This window comes from Pongo pygmaeus, chromosome 11, assembly GCF_028885625.2.
Source record: "Pongo pygmaeus isolate AG05252 chromosome 11, NHGRI_mPonPyg2-v2.0_pri, whole genome shotgun sequence".
NCBI classification, from domain to species: domain Eukaryota; kingdom Metazoa; phylum Chordata; class Mammalia; order Primates; family Hominidae; genus Pongo; species Pongo pygmaeus.
Window position 1 is genome coordinate 9,268,510 of NC_072384.2, and position 11,971 is coordinate 9,280,480.

Consider the following 11,971-nt stretch of genomic DNA (forward strand, 5'->3'; position numbering starts at 1 on the left):
AAAACTGTGCTTTCAAAAGGAAGGTACCTCTCTGTGACATGAATGCATAAAGCACAGGGAGTTTCTGAGAATGCTTCCGTCTAGTTTTCATGTGAAGATATTTCCTTTTCCAGTGTTGGCCTCTTAACACTCCAAATGTCCACTTGCAGATTCTACTGCAAGTGTGTTTCAAAACAGCTGTATCAAAAGGAAGCTACAACTCTGTGAGTTGAATGCGCACATCACAAAGAAGTTTCTGAGAATGCTTCTATCTACTTTTCAGGTGAAGATATTTCATTTCCCAGCAAAGGCCTCAAAACGCTCAAAATATCCACTTGCAGATTCTACTAAAAGAGTGTTTTCAAAACTGCTCTTTCAAAAGGAATGTTAAAGTCTGTGAGTTGAATGCACTCATCACAAACAAGTTTCTGAGAATGCTTCTGTCTAGTTTTTATGTGAAGATATTTCAATTTCCAACATAGGCCTCAAAGCGCTCCAAATAAACGGTTGCAAATCCTGCAAAAGGAGTGTTTCAAAACTGTTCTATCAAAAGGAAAGTTCAAGTGTGGGAGTTGAATGCACTCATCACACAGAAGTTTCTGAGAATGTTTTTGTCTCGTTTTTATGTGAAGATATTTCCTTTTCCAGTGTTGGCATCTTAGCACTCCCAATATCCACTTGCAGATCCTACTGAAAGAGTGTTTCAACACATTTATATCGAAAGGAAGCTTCAACTCTGTGAGTTGAATGCGCACATCACAAAGAAGTTTCTGAGAATGCTTCTATCTAGTTTTTATGTGAAGATGTTTCCCTTTCCAGCATAGGCCACAAAGCCCTCCAAATATCCTCTTACAGACTCCACAAAAAGAGGGTTTCAAAACTGTTCTATCAAAAGGAAGGTTCAACTCCATGAGTAGAATGCACACATCACAAAGAAGTTTCTGAGAATGGTTCTATCTAGTTTTCATCTAAATGTATTTCCTTTTTCACTGGATGAAGCAATCGCACCAAATATCCACTTGCAGTTCCCACAACAAGAGTATTGCAGAACTGCTCTATGAAAAGGAAAGTTCAACTCTGTGAGTTCAATCCGCAAATGACAAAGAAGTTTCTCAGAATGCTTCTGTCTAGGGTTTAGTTGGAGATATTTCTTTGTGCAGCATAGGTCTCAAATCGCTCCAAATATCCACTTGCAGATTTTACATAAAGGCTGTTTCCAAGCTTCTCTCTCAAAAGGCAGTTTCAGCTCTGTAAGTTGAATGCACACAGCACAAAGAAGTTTCTGAGAATGCTTCTGTCTAATTTTTATGGGAAGATATTTCGTTTTCCAGCATAGGCCTCAAATCGCTCCAAACATCCCCTAGCAGACTGTACAAAAAGTGTTTCAAATCTGTGCTTTCAAAAGGAAGTTTCCTCTCTGTGACTTGAATGCAAAAGGCGCAGGGAAGTTTCTGAGAATGCTTCCATCTAGTTTTTATGTGAAGATATTTCCCTTTCCAGCGTTGGCCTCATATCACTCCAAATATCCACTTGAAGATCCTACTAAAAGAGTGTTTCAAAACAGTTATATCAAAGGGAAGCTTCAACTCTGTGAGTTGAATGCGCACGTCACAAAGAAGTTTCTGAGAATGCTTCTATCCAGCTTTTATGTGAAGATATTTCCTTTTCCAGTTTAGGACTCAAAGCGTTCCAAATGTCAACTTGCAGATTCTATGAAAAGAGTTTTTCAAAACTGTTCTATCAAAAGGAAGGTTCAGCTATGTGAGCTGAATGCAGAAAGCACAGGGAAGTTTCTGAGAATGCTTCTCTCTAGTTTTTATGCGAAGATATTTCCTTTTCCAACATAGGCCTCAAAGCGCTCCAAAGAAACAGTTGCAGATCCTACAAAAGGAGTGTTTCAAAACTCTTCTATCAAAAGGAAGGTTCAACTCTGTGAGTTGAATGCACTCATCATGAAGAAGTTTCTGAGAATGCTTCTGCCTAGTTTTTCTGTGATGATATTTCGTTTTCCAGCATTGGCATAAATGCCCTCCAAATATCCACTTACAGGTGTTACTAAAAGAGTCTTTCAAAACTGCTCTATCAAAAGGAAAGTTCAAGTGTGTGAGTTGAATGCACTCATCACACAGAACTTTCTGAGAATGCTTCTGTCCAGTTTTTAATGTGCAGATATTTGCTTTTCCATCCTAGGCCTCAAAGCGCTCCAAATAAACACTTGCAGATTCTACAAAAGGAGTGTTTCAAAGCTATTCTATCAATAGGAAGGTTCAAGTCCATGAGTTGAAAGCACTCATCAAAGAGAAGTTCTTGAGAATGCTTCTGTCTAGGGTTTCTGTGAAGACATTTCCTTTTGCAGCATAGGCCTGAAATCGCTCCAAATATCCACTTGCAGATTTACAAAAAGGCTGTTTCAAAACTGCTCTATCAAAAGTCAGGTTCAACTCTGTGAGTTGAATGCACACATCACAAAGAAGTCTCTGAAAATGCTTCTGTGTAGTTTTCAGGTGGAGATATTTCATTTCCCAGCAAAGCCCACAAAATGTTCCAAATATCCACTTGCAGATTCTACAAAAAGAGTGTTTCAAAATTGCTCTTTCAAAATGACGGTTCAAGTCTGTGAGTTGATTACACTCATCACAAAGAAGTTTCTGAGAATGCTTCTGTCTAGTTTTTATGGGAAGATATTTCGATTTCCAGCATAGGCCTCAAATCGCTCCAAACATCCACTAGCAAATTCTACAAAAAGAGGATTTCAAAACTGTGCTTTCAAAAGGAAGGTACCTCTCTGTGACATGAATGCATAAAGCACAGGGAGTTTCTGAGAATGCTTCCGTCTAGTTTTCATGTGAAGATATTTCCTTTTCCAGTGTTGGCCTCTTAACACTCCTAATGTCCACTTGCAGATTCTACTGAAAGTGTGTTTCAAAACAGCTGTATCAAAAGGAAGCTACAACTCTGTGAGTTGAATGCGCACATCACAAAGAAGTTTCTGAGAATGCTTCTATCTACTTTTCAGGTGAAGATATTTCATTTCCCAGCAAAGGCCTCAAAACGCTCAAAATATCCACTTGCAGATTCTACTAAAAGAGTGTTTTCAAAACTGCTCTTTCAAAAGGAATGTTAAAGTCTGTGAGTTGAATGCACTCATCACAAACAAGTTTCTGAGAATGCTTCTGTCTAGTTTTTATGTGAAGATATTTCCTTTTCCAACATAGGCCTCAAAGCGCTCCAAATAAACAGTTGCAAATCCTGCAAAAGGAGTGTTTCAAAACTGTTCTATCAAAAGGAAAGTTCAAGTGTGGGAGTTGAATGCACTCATCACACAGAAGTTTCTGAGAATGTTTTCGACTCGTTTTTATGTGAAGATATTTCCTTTTCCAGTGTTGGCCTCTTAGCACTCCCAATATCCACTTGCAGATCCTACTGAAAGAGTGTTTCAACACAGTTATATCGAAAGGAAGCTTCAACTCTGTGAGTTGAATGCGCACATCACAAAGAAGTTTCTGAGAATGCTTCTATCTAGTTTTTATGTGAAGATGTTTCCCTTTCCAGCATAGGCCACAAAGCCCTCCAAATATCCTCTTTCAGACTCCACAAAAAGAGGGTTTCAAAACTGTTCTATCAAAAGGAAGGTTCAACTCCATGAGTAGAATGCACACATCACAAAGAAGTTTCTGAGAATGGTTCTATCTAGTTTTCATCTAAATATATTTCCTTCTTCACTAGATGAAGCAATCGCACCAAATATCCACTTGCAGTTCCCACAATAAGAGTATTGCAGAACTGCTCTATGAAAAGGAAAGTTCAACTCTGTGAGTTCAATCCGCAAATGACAAAGAAGTTTCTCAGAATGCTTCTGTCTAGGGTTTAGTTGGAGATATTTCTTTTTGCAGCATAGGTCTCAAATCGCTCCAAATATCCACTTGCAGATTTTACATAAAGGCTGTTTCCAAGCTTCTCTCTCAAAAGGCAGTTTCAGCTCTGTAAGTTGAATGCACACAGCACAAAGAAGTTTCTGAGAATGCTTCTGTCTAATTTTTATGGGAAGATATTTCGTTTTCCAGCATAGGCCTCAAATCGCTCCAAACATCCCCTAGCAGACTGTACAAAAAGTGTTTCAAATCTGTGCTTTCAAAAGGAAGTTTCCTCTCTGTGACTTGAATGCAAAAAGCGCAGGGAAGTTTCTGAGAATGCTTCCATCTAGTTTTTATGTGAAGATATTTCCCTTTCCAGCGTTGGCCTCATATCACTCCAAATATCCACTTGAAGATCCTACTAAAAGAGTGTTTCAAAACAGTTATATCAAAGGGAAGCTTCAACTCTGTGAGTTGAATGCGCACGTCACAAAGAAGTTTCTGAGCATGCTTCTATCCAGCTTTTATGTGAAGATATTTCCTTTTCCAGCTTAGGACTCAAAGCGTTCCAAATGTCAACTTGCAGATTCTATGAAAAGAGTTTTTCAAAACTGTTCTATCAAAAGGAAGGTTCAGCTATGTGAGCTGAATGCAGAAAGCACAGGGAAGTTTCTGAGAATGCTTCTCTCTAGTTTTTATGCGAAGATATTTCCTTTTCCAACATAGGCCTCAAAGCGCTCCAAAGAAACAGTTGCAGATCCTACAAAAGGAGTGTTTCAAAACTCTTCTATCAAAAGGAAGGTTCAACTCTGTGAGTTGAATGCACTCATCATGAAGAAGTTTCTGAGAATGCTTCTGCCTAGTTTTTCTGTGATGATATTTCGTTTTCCAGCATTGGCATAAATGCCCTCCAAATATCCACTTACAGGTGTTACTAAAAGAGTCTTTCAAAACTGCTCTATCAAAAGGAAAGTTCAAGTGTGTGAGTTGAATGCACTCATCACACAGAAGTTTCTGAGAATGCTTCTGTCCAGTTTTTAATGTGCAGATATTTGCTTTTCCATCCTAGGCCTCAAAGCGCTCCAAATAAACACTTGCAGATTCTACAAAAGGAGTGTTTCAAAGCTATTCTATCAAAAGGAAGGTTCAAGTCCATGAGTTGAAAGCACTCATCAAAGAGAAGTTCTTGAGAATGCTTCTGTCTAGGGTTTCTGTGAAGACATTTCCTTTTGCAGCATAGGCCTGAAATCGCTCCAAATATCCACTTGCAGATTTACAAAAAGGCTGTTTCAAAACTGCTCTATCAAAAGTCAGGTTCAACTCTGTGAGTTGAATGCACACATCACAAAGAAGTCTCTGAAAATGCTTCTGTGTAGTTTTCAGGTGGAGATATTTCATTTCCCAGCAAAGCCCACAAAATGTTCCAAATATCCACTTGCAGATTCTACAAAAAGAGTGTTTCAAAATTGCTCTTTCAAAATGACGGTTCAAGTCTGTGAGTTGATTACACTCATCACAAAGAAGTTTCTGAGAATGCTTCTGTCTAGTTTTTATGGGAAGATATTTCGATTTCCAGCATAGGCCTCAAATCGCTCCAAACATCCACTAGCAAATTCTACAAAAAGAGGATTTCAAAACTGTGCTTTCAAAAGGAAGGTACCTCTCTATGACATGAATGCATAAAGCACAGGGAGTTTCTGAGAATGCTTCCGTCTAGTTTTCATGTGAAGATATTTCCTTTTCCAGTGTTGGCCTCTTAACACTCCTAATGTCCACTTGCAGATTCTACTGAAAGTGTGTTTCAAAACAGCTGTATCAAAAGGAAGCTACAACTCTGTGAGTTGAATGCGCACATCACAAAGAAGTTTCTGAGAATGCTTCTATCTACTTTTCAGGTGAAGATATTTCATTTCCCAGCAAAGGCCTCAAAACGCTCAAAATATCCACTTGCAGATTCTACTAAAAGAGTGTTTTCAAAACTGCTCTTTCAAAAGGAATGTTAAAGTCTGTGAGTTGAATGCACTCATCACAAACAAGTTTCTCAGAATGCTTCTGTCTAGTTTTTATGTGAAGATATTTCCTTTTCCAACATAGGCCTCAAAGCGCTCCAAATAAACAGTTGCAAATCCTGCAAAAGGAGTGTTTCAAAACTGTTCTATCAAAAGGAAAGTTCAAGTGTGGGAGTTGAATGCACTCATCACACAGAAGTTTCTGAGAATGTTTTCGACTCGTTTTTATGTGAAGATATTTCCTTTTCCAGTGTTGGCCTCTTAGCACTCCCAATATCCACTTGCAGATCCTACTGAAAGAGTGTTTCAACACAGTTATATCGAAAGGAAGCTTCAACTCTGTGAGTTGAATGTGCACATCACAAAGAAGTTTCTGAGAATGCTTCTATCTAGTTTTTATGTGAAGATGTTTCCCTTTCCAGCATAGGCCACAAAGCCCTCCAAATATCCTCTTTCAGACTCCACAAAAAGAGGGTTTCAAAACTGTTCTATCAAAAGGAAGGTTCAACTCCATGAGTAGAATGCACACATCACAAAGAAGTTTCTGAGAATGGTTCTATCTAGTTTTCATCTAAATGTATTTCCTTCTTCACTAGATGAAGCAATCGCACCAAATATCCACTTGCAGTTCCCACAACAAGAGTATTGCAGAACTGCTCTATGAAAAGGAAAGTTCAACTCTGTGAGTTCAATCCGCAAATGACAAAGAAGTTTCTCAGAATGCTTCTGTCTAGGGTTTAGTTGGAGATATTTCTTTTTGCAGCATAGGTCTCAAATCGCTCCAAATATCCACTTGCAGATTTTACATAAAGGCTGTTTCCAAGCTTCTCTCTCAAAAGGCAGTTTCAGCTCTGTAAGTTGAATGCACACAGCACAAAGAAGTTTCTGAGAATGCTTCTGTCTAATTTTTATGGGAAGATATTTCGTTTTCCAGCATAGGCCTCAAATCGCTCCAAACATCCCCTAGCAGACTGTACAAAAAGTGTTTCAAATCTGTGCTTTCAAAAGGAAGTTTCCTCTCTGTGACTTGAATGCAAAAAGCGCAGGGAAGTTTCTGAGAATGCTTCCATCTAGTTTTTATGTGAAGATATTTCCCTTTCCAGCGTTGGCCTCATATCACTCCAAATATCCACTTGAAGATCCTACTAAAAGAGTGTTTCAAAACAGTTATATCAAAGGGAAGCTTCAACTCTGTGAGTTGAATGCGCACGTCACAAAGAAGTTTCTGAGCATGCTTCTATCCAGCTTTTATGTGAAGATATTTACTTTTCCAGCTTAGGACTCAAAGCGTTCCAAATGTAAACTTGCAGATTCTATGAAAAGAGTTTTTCAAAACTGTTCTATCAAAAGGAAGGTTCAGCTATGTGAGCTGAATGCAGAAAGCACAGGGAAGTTTCTGAGAATGCTTCTCTCTAGTTTTTATGCGAAGATATTTCCTTTTCCAACATAGGCCTCAAAGCGCTCCAAAGAAACAGTTGCAGATCCTACAAAAGGAGTGTTTCAAAACTCTTCTATCAAAAGGAAGGTTCAACTCTGTGAGTTGAATGCACTCATCATGAAGAAGTTTCTGAGAATGCTTCTGCCTAGTTTTTCTGTGATGATATTTCGTTTTCCAGCATTGGCATAAATGCCCTCCAAATATCCACTTACAGGTGTTACTAAAAGAGTCTTTCAAAACTGCTCTATCAAAAGGAAAGTTCAAGTGTGTGAGTTGAATGCACTCATCACACAGAAGTTTCTGAGAATGCTTCTGTCCAGTTTTTAATGTGCAGATATTTGCTTTTCCATCCTAGGCCTCAAAGCGCTCCAAATAAACACTTGCAGATTCTACAAAAGGAGTGTTTCAAAGCTATTCTATCAAAAGGAAGGTTCAAGTCCATGAGTTGAAAGCACTCATCAAAGAGAAGTTCTTGAGAATGCTTCTGTCTAGGGTTTCTGTGAAGACATTTCCTTTTGCAGCATAGGCCTGAAATCGCTCCAAATATCCACTTGCAGATTTACAAAAAGGCTGTTTCAAAACTGCTCTATCAAAAGTCAGGTTCAACTCTGTGAGTTGAATGCACACATCACAAAGAAGTCTCTGAAAATGCTTCTGTGTAGTTTTCAGGTGGAGATATTTCATTTCCCAGCAAAGCCCACAAAATGTTCCAAATATCCACTTGCAGATTCTACAAAAAGAGTGTTTCAAAATTGCTCTTTCAAAATGACGGTTCAAGTCTGTGAGTTGATTACACTCATCACAAAGAAGTTTCTGAGAATGCTTCTGTCTAGTTTTTATGGGAAGATATTTCGATTTCCAGCATAGGCCTCAAATCGCTCCAAACATCCACTAGCAAATTCTACAAAAAGAGGATTTCAAAACTGTGCTTTCAAAAGGAAGGTACCTCTCTGTGACATGAATGCATAAAGCACAGGGAGTTTCTGAGAATGCTTCCGTCTAGTTTTCATGTGAAGATATTTCCTTTTCCAGTGTTGGCCTCTTAACACTCCTAATGTCCACTTGCAGATTCTACTGAAAGTGTGTTTCAAAACAGCTGTATCAAAAGGAAGCTACAACTCTGTGAGTTGAATGCGCACATCACAAAGAAGTTTCTGAGAATGCTTCTATCTACTTTTCAGGTGAAGATATTTCATTTCCCAGCAAAGGCCTCAAAACGCTCAAAATATCCACTTGCAGATTCTACTAAAAGAGTGTTTTCAAAACTGCTCTTTCAAAAGGAATGTTAAAGTCTGTGAGTTGAATGCACTCATCACAAACAAGTTTCTCAGAATGCTTCTGTCTAGTTTTTATGTGAAGATATTTCCTTTTCCAACATAGGCCTCAAAGCGCTCCAAATAAACAGTTGCAAATCCTGCAAAAGGAGTGTTTCAAAACTGTTCTATCAAAAGGAAAGTTCAAGTGTGGGAGTTGAATGCACTCATCACACAGAAGTTTCTGAGAATGTTTTCGACTCGTTTTTATGTGAAGATATTTCCTTTTCCAGTGTTGGCCTCTTAGCACTCCCAATATCCACTTGCAGATCCTACTGAAAGAGTGTTTCAACACAGTTATATCGAAAGGAAGCTTCAACTCTGTGAGTTGAATGCGCACATCACAAAGAAGTTTCTGAGAATGCTTCTATCTAGTTTTTATGTGAAGATGTTTCCCTTTCCAGCATAGGCCACAAAGCCCTCCAAATATCCTCTTTCAGACTCCACAAAAAGAGGGTTTCAAAACTGTTCTATCAAAAGGAAGGTTCAACTCCATGAGTAGAATGCACACATCACAAAGAAGTTTCTGAGAATGGTTCTATCTAGTTTTCATCTAAATGTATTTCCTTCTTCACTAGATGAAGCAATCGCACCAAATATCCACTTGCAGTTCCCACAACAAGAGTATTGCAGAACTGCTCTATGAAAAGGAAAGTTCAACTCTGTGAGTTCAATCCGCAAATGACAAAGAAGTTTCTCAGCATGCTTCTGTCTAGGGTTTAGTTGGAGATATTTCTTTTTGCAGCATAGGTCTCAAATCGCTCCAAATATCCACTTGCAGATTTTACATAAAGGCTGTTTCCAAGCTTCTCTCTCAAAAGGCAGTTTCAGCTCTGTAAGTTGAATGCACACAGCACAAAGAAGTTTCTGAGAATGCTTCTGTCTAATTTTTATGGGAAGATATTTCGTTTTCCAGCATAGGCCTCAAATCGCTCCAAACATCCCCTAGCAGACTGTACAAAAAGTGTTTCAAATCTGTGCTTTCAAAAGGAAGTTTCCTCTCTGTGACTTGAATGCAAAAAGCGCAGGGAAGTTTCTGAGAATGCTTCCATCTAGTTTTTATGTGAAGATATTTCCCTTTCCAGCGTTGGCCTCATATCACTCCAAATATCCACTTGAAGATCCTACTAAAAGAGTGTTTCAAAACAGTTATATCAAAGGGAAGCTTCAACTCTGTGAGTTGAATGCGCACGTCACAAAGAAGTTTCTGAGAATGCTTCTATCCAGCTTTTATGTGAAGATATTTCGTTTTCCAGCTTAGGACTCAAAGCGTTCCAAATGTCAACTTGCAGATTCTATGAAAAGAGTTTTTCAAAACTGTTCTATCAAAAGGAAGGTTCAGCTATGTGAGCTGAATGCAGAAAGCACAGGGAAGTTTCTGAGAATGCTTCTCTCTAGTTTTTATGTGAAGATATTTCCTTTTCCAACATAGGCCTCAAAGCGCTCCAAATAAACAGTTGCAGATCCTACAAAAGGAGTGTTTCAAAACTCTTCTATCAAAAGGAAGGTTCAACTCTGTGAGTTGAATGCACTCATCATGAAGAAGTTTCTGAGAATGCTTCTGCCTAGTTTTTCTGTGATGATATTTCGTTTTCCAGCATTGGCATAAATGCCCTCCAAATATCCACTTACAGGTGTTACTAAAAGAGTCTTTCAAAACTGCTCTATCAAAAGGAAAGTTCAAGTGTGTGAGTTGAATGGACTCATCACACAGAAGTTTCTGAGAATGCTTCTGTCCAGTTTTTAATGTGCAGATATTTGCTTTTCCATCCTAGGCCTCAAAGCGCTCCAAATAAACACTTGCAGATTCTACAAAAGGAGTGTTTCAAAGCTATTCTATCAAAAGGAAGGTTCAAGTCCATGAGTTGAAAGCACTCATCAAAGAGAAGTTCTTGAGAATGCTTCTGTCTAGGGTTTCTGTGAAGACATTTCCTTTTGCAGCATAGGCCTGAAATCGCTCCAAATATCCACTTGCAGATTTACAAAAAGGCTGTTTCAAAACTGCTCTATCAAAAGTCAGGTTCAACTCTGTGAGTTGAATGCACACATCACAAAGAAGTCTCTGAAAATGCTTCTGTGTAGTTTTCAGGTGGAGATATTTCATTTCCCAGCAAAGCCCACAAAATGTTCCAAATATCCACTTGCAGATTCTACAAAAAGAGTGTTTCAAAATTGCTCTTTCAAAATGACGGTTCAAGTCTGTGAGTTGATTACACTCATCACAAAGAAGTTTCTGAGAATGCTTCTGTCTAGTTTTTATGGGAAGATATTTCGATTTCCAGCATAGGCCTCAAATCGCTCCAAACATCCACTAGCAAATTCTACAAAAAGAGGATTTCAAAACTGTGCTTTCAAAAGGAAGGTACCTCTCTGTGACATGAATGCATAAAGCACAGGGAGTTTCTGAGAATGCTTCCGTCTAGTTTTCATGTGAAGATATTTCCTTTTCCAGTGTTGGCCTCTTAACACTCCTAATGTCCACTTGCAGATTCTACTGAAAGTGTGTTTCAAAACAGCTGTATCAAAAGGAAGCTACAACTCTGTGAGTTGAATGCGCACATCACAAAGAAGTTTCTGAGAATGCTTCTATCTACTTTTCAGGTGAAGATATTTCATTTCCCAGCAAAGGCCTCAAAACGCTCAAAATATCCACTTGCAGATTCTACTAAAAGAGTGTTTTCAAAACTGCTCTTTCAAAAGGAATGTTAAAGTCTGTGAGTTGAATGCACTCATCACAAACAAGTTTCTCAGAATGCTTCTGTCTAGTTTTCATGTGAAGATATTTCCTTTTCCAACATAGGCCTCAAAGCGCTCCAAATAAACAGTTGCAAATCCTGCAAAAGGAGTGTTTCAAAACTGTTCTATCAAAAGGAAAGTTCAAGTGTGGGAGTTGAATGCACTCATCACACAGAAGTTTCTGAGAATGTTTTCGACTCGTTTTTATGTGAAGATATTTCCTTTTCCAGTGTTGGCCTCTTAGCACTCCCAATATCCACTTGCAGATCCTACTGAAAGAGTGTTTCAACACAGTTATATCGAAAGGAAGCTTCAACTCTGTGAGTTGAATGCGCACATCACAAAGAAGTTTCTGAGAATGCTTCTATCTAGTTTTTATGTGAAGATGTTTCCCTTTCCAGCATAGGCCACAAAGCCCTCCAAATATCCTCTTTCAGACTCCACAAAAAGAGGGTTTCAAAACTGTTCTATCAAAAGGAAGGTTCAACTCCATGAGTAGAATGCACACATCACAAAGAAGTTTCTGAGAATGGTTCTATCTAGTTTTCATCTAAATGTATTTCCTTCTTCACTAGATGAAGCAATCGCACCAAATATCCACTTGCAGTTCCCACAACAAGAGTATTGCAGAACTGCTCTATG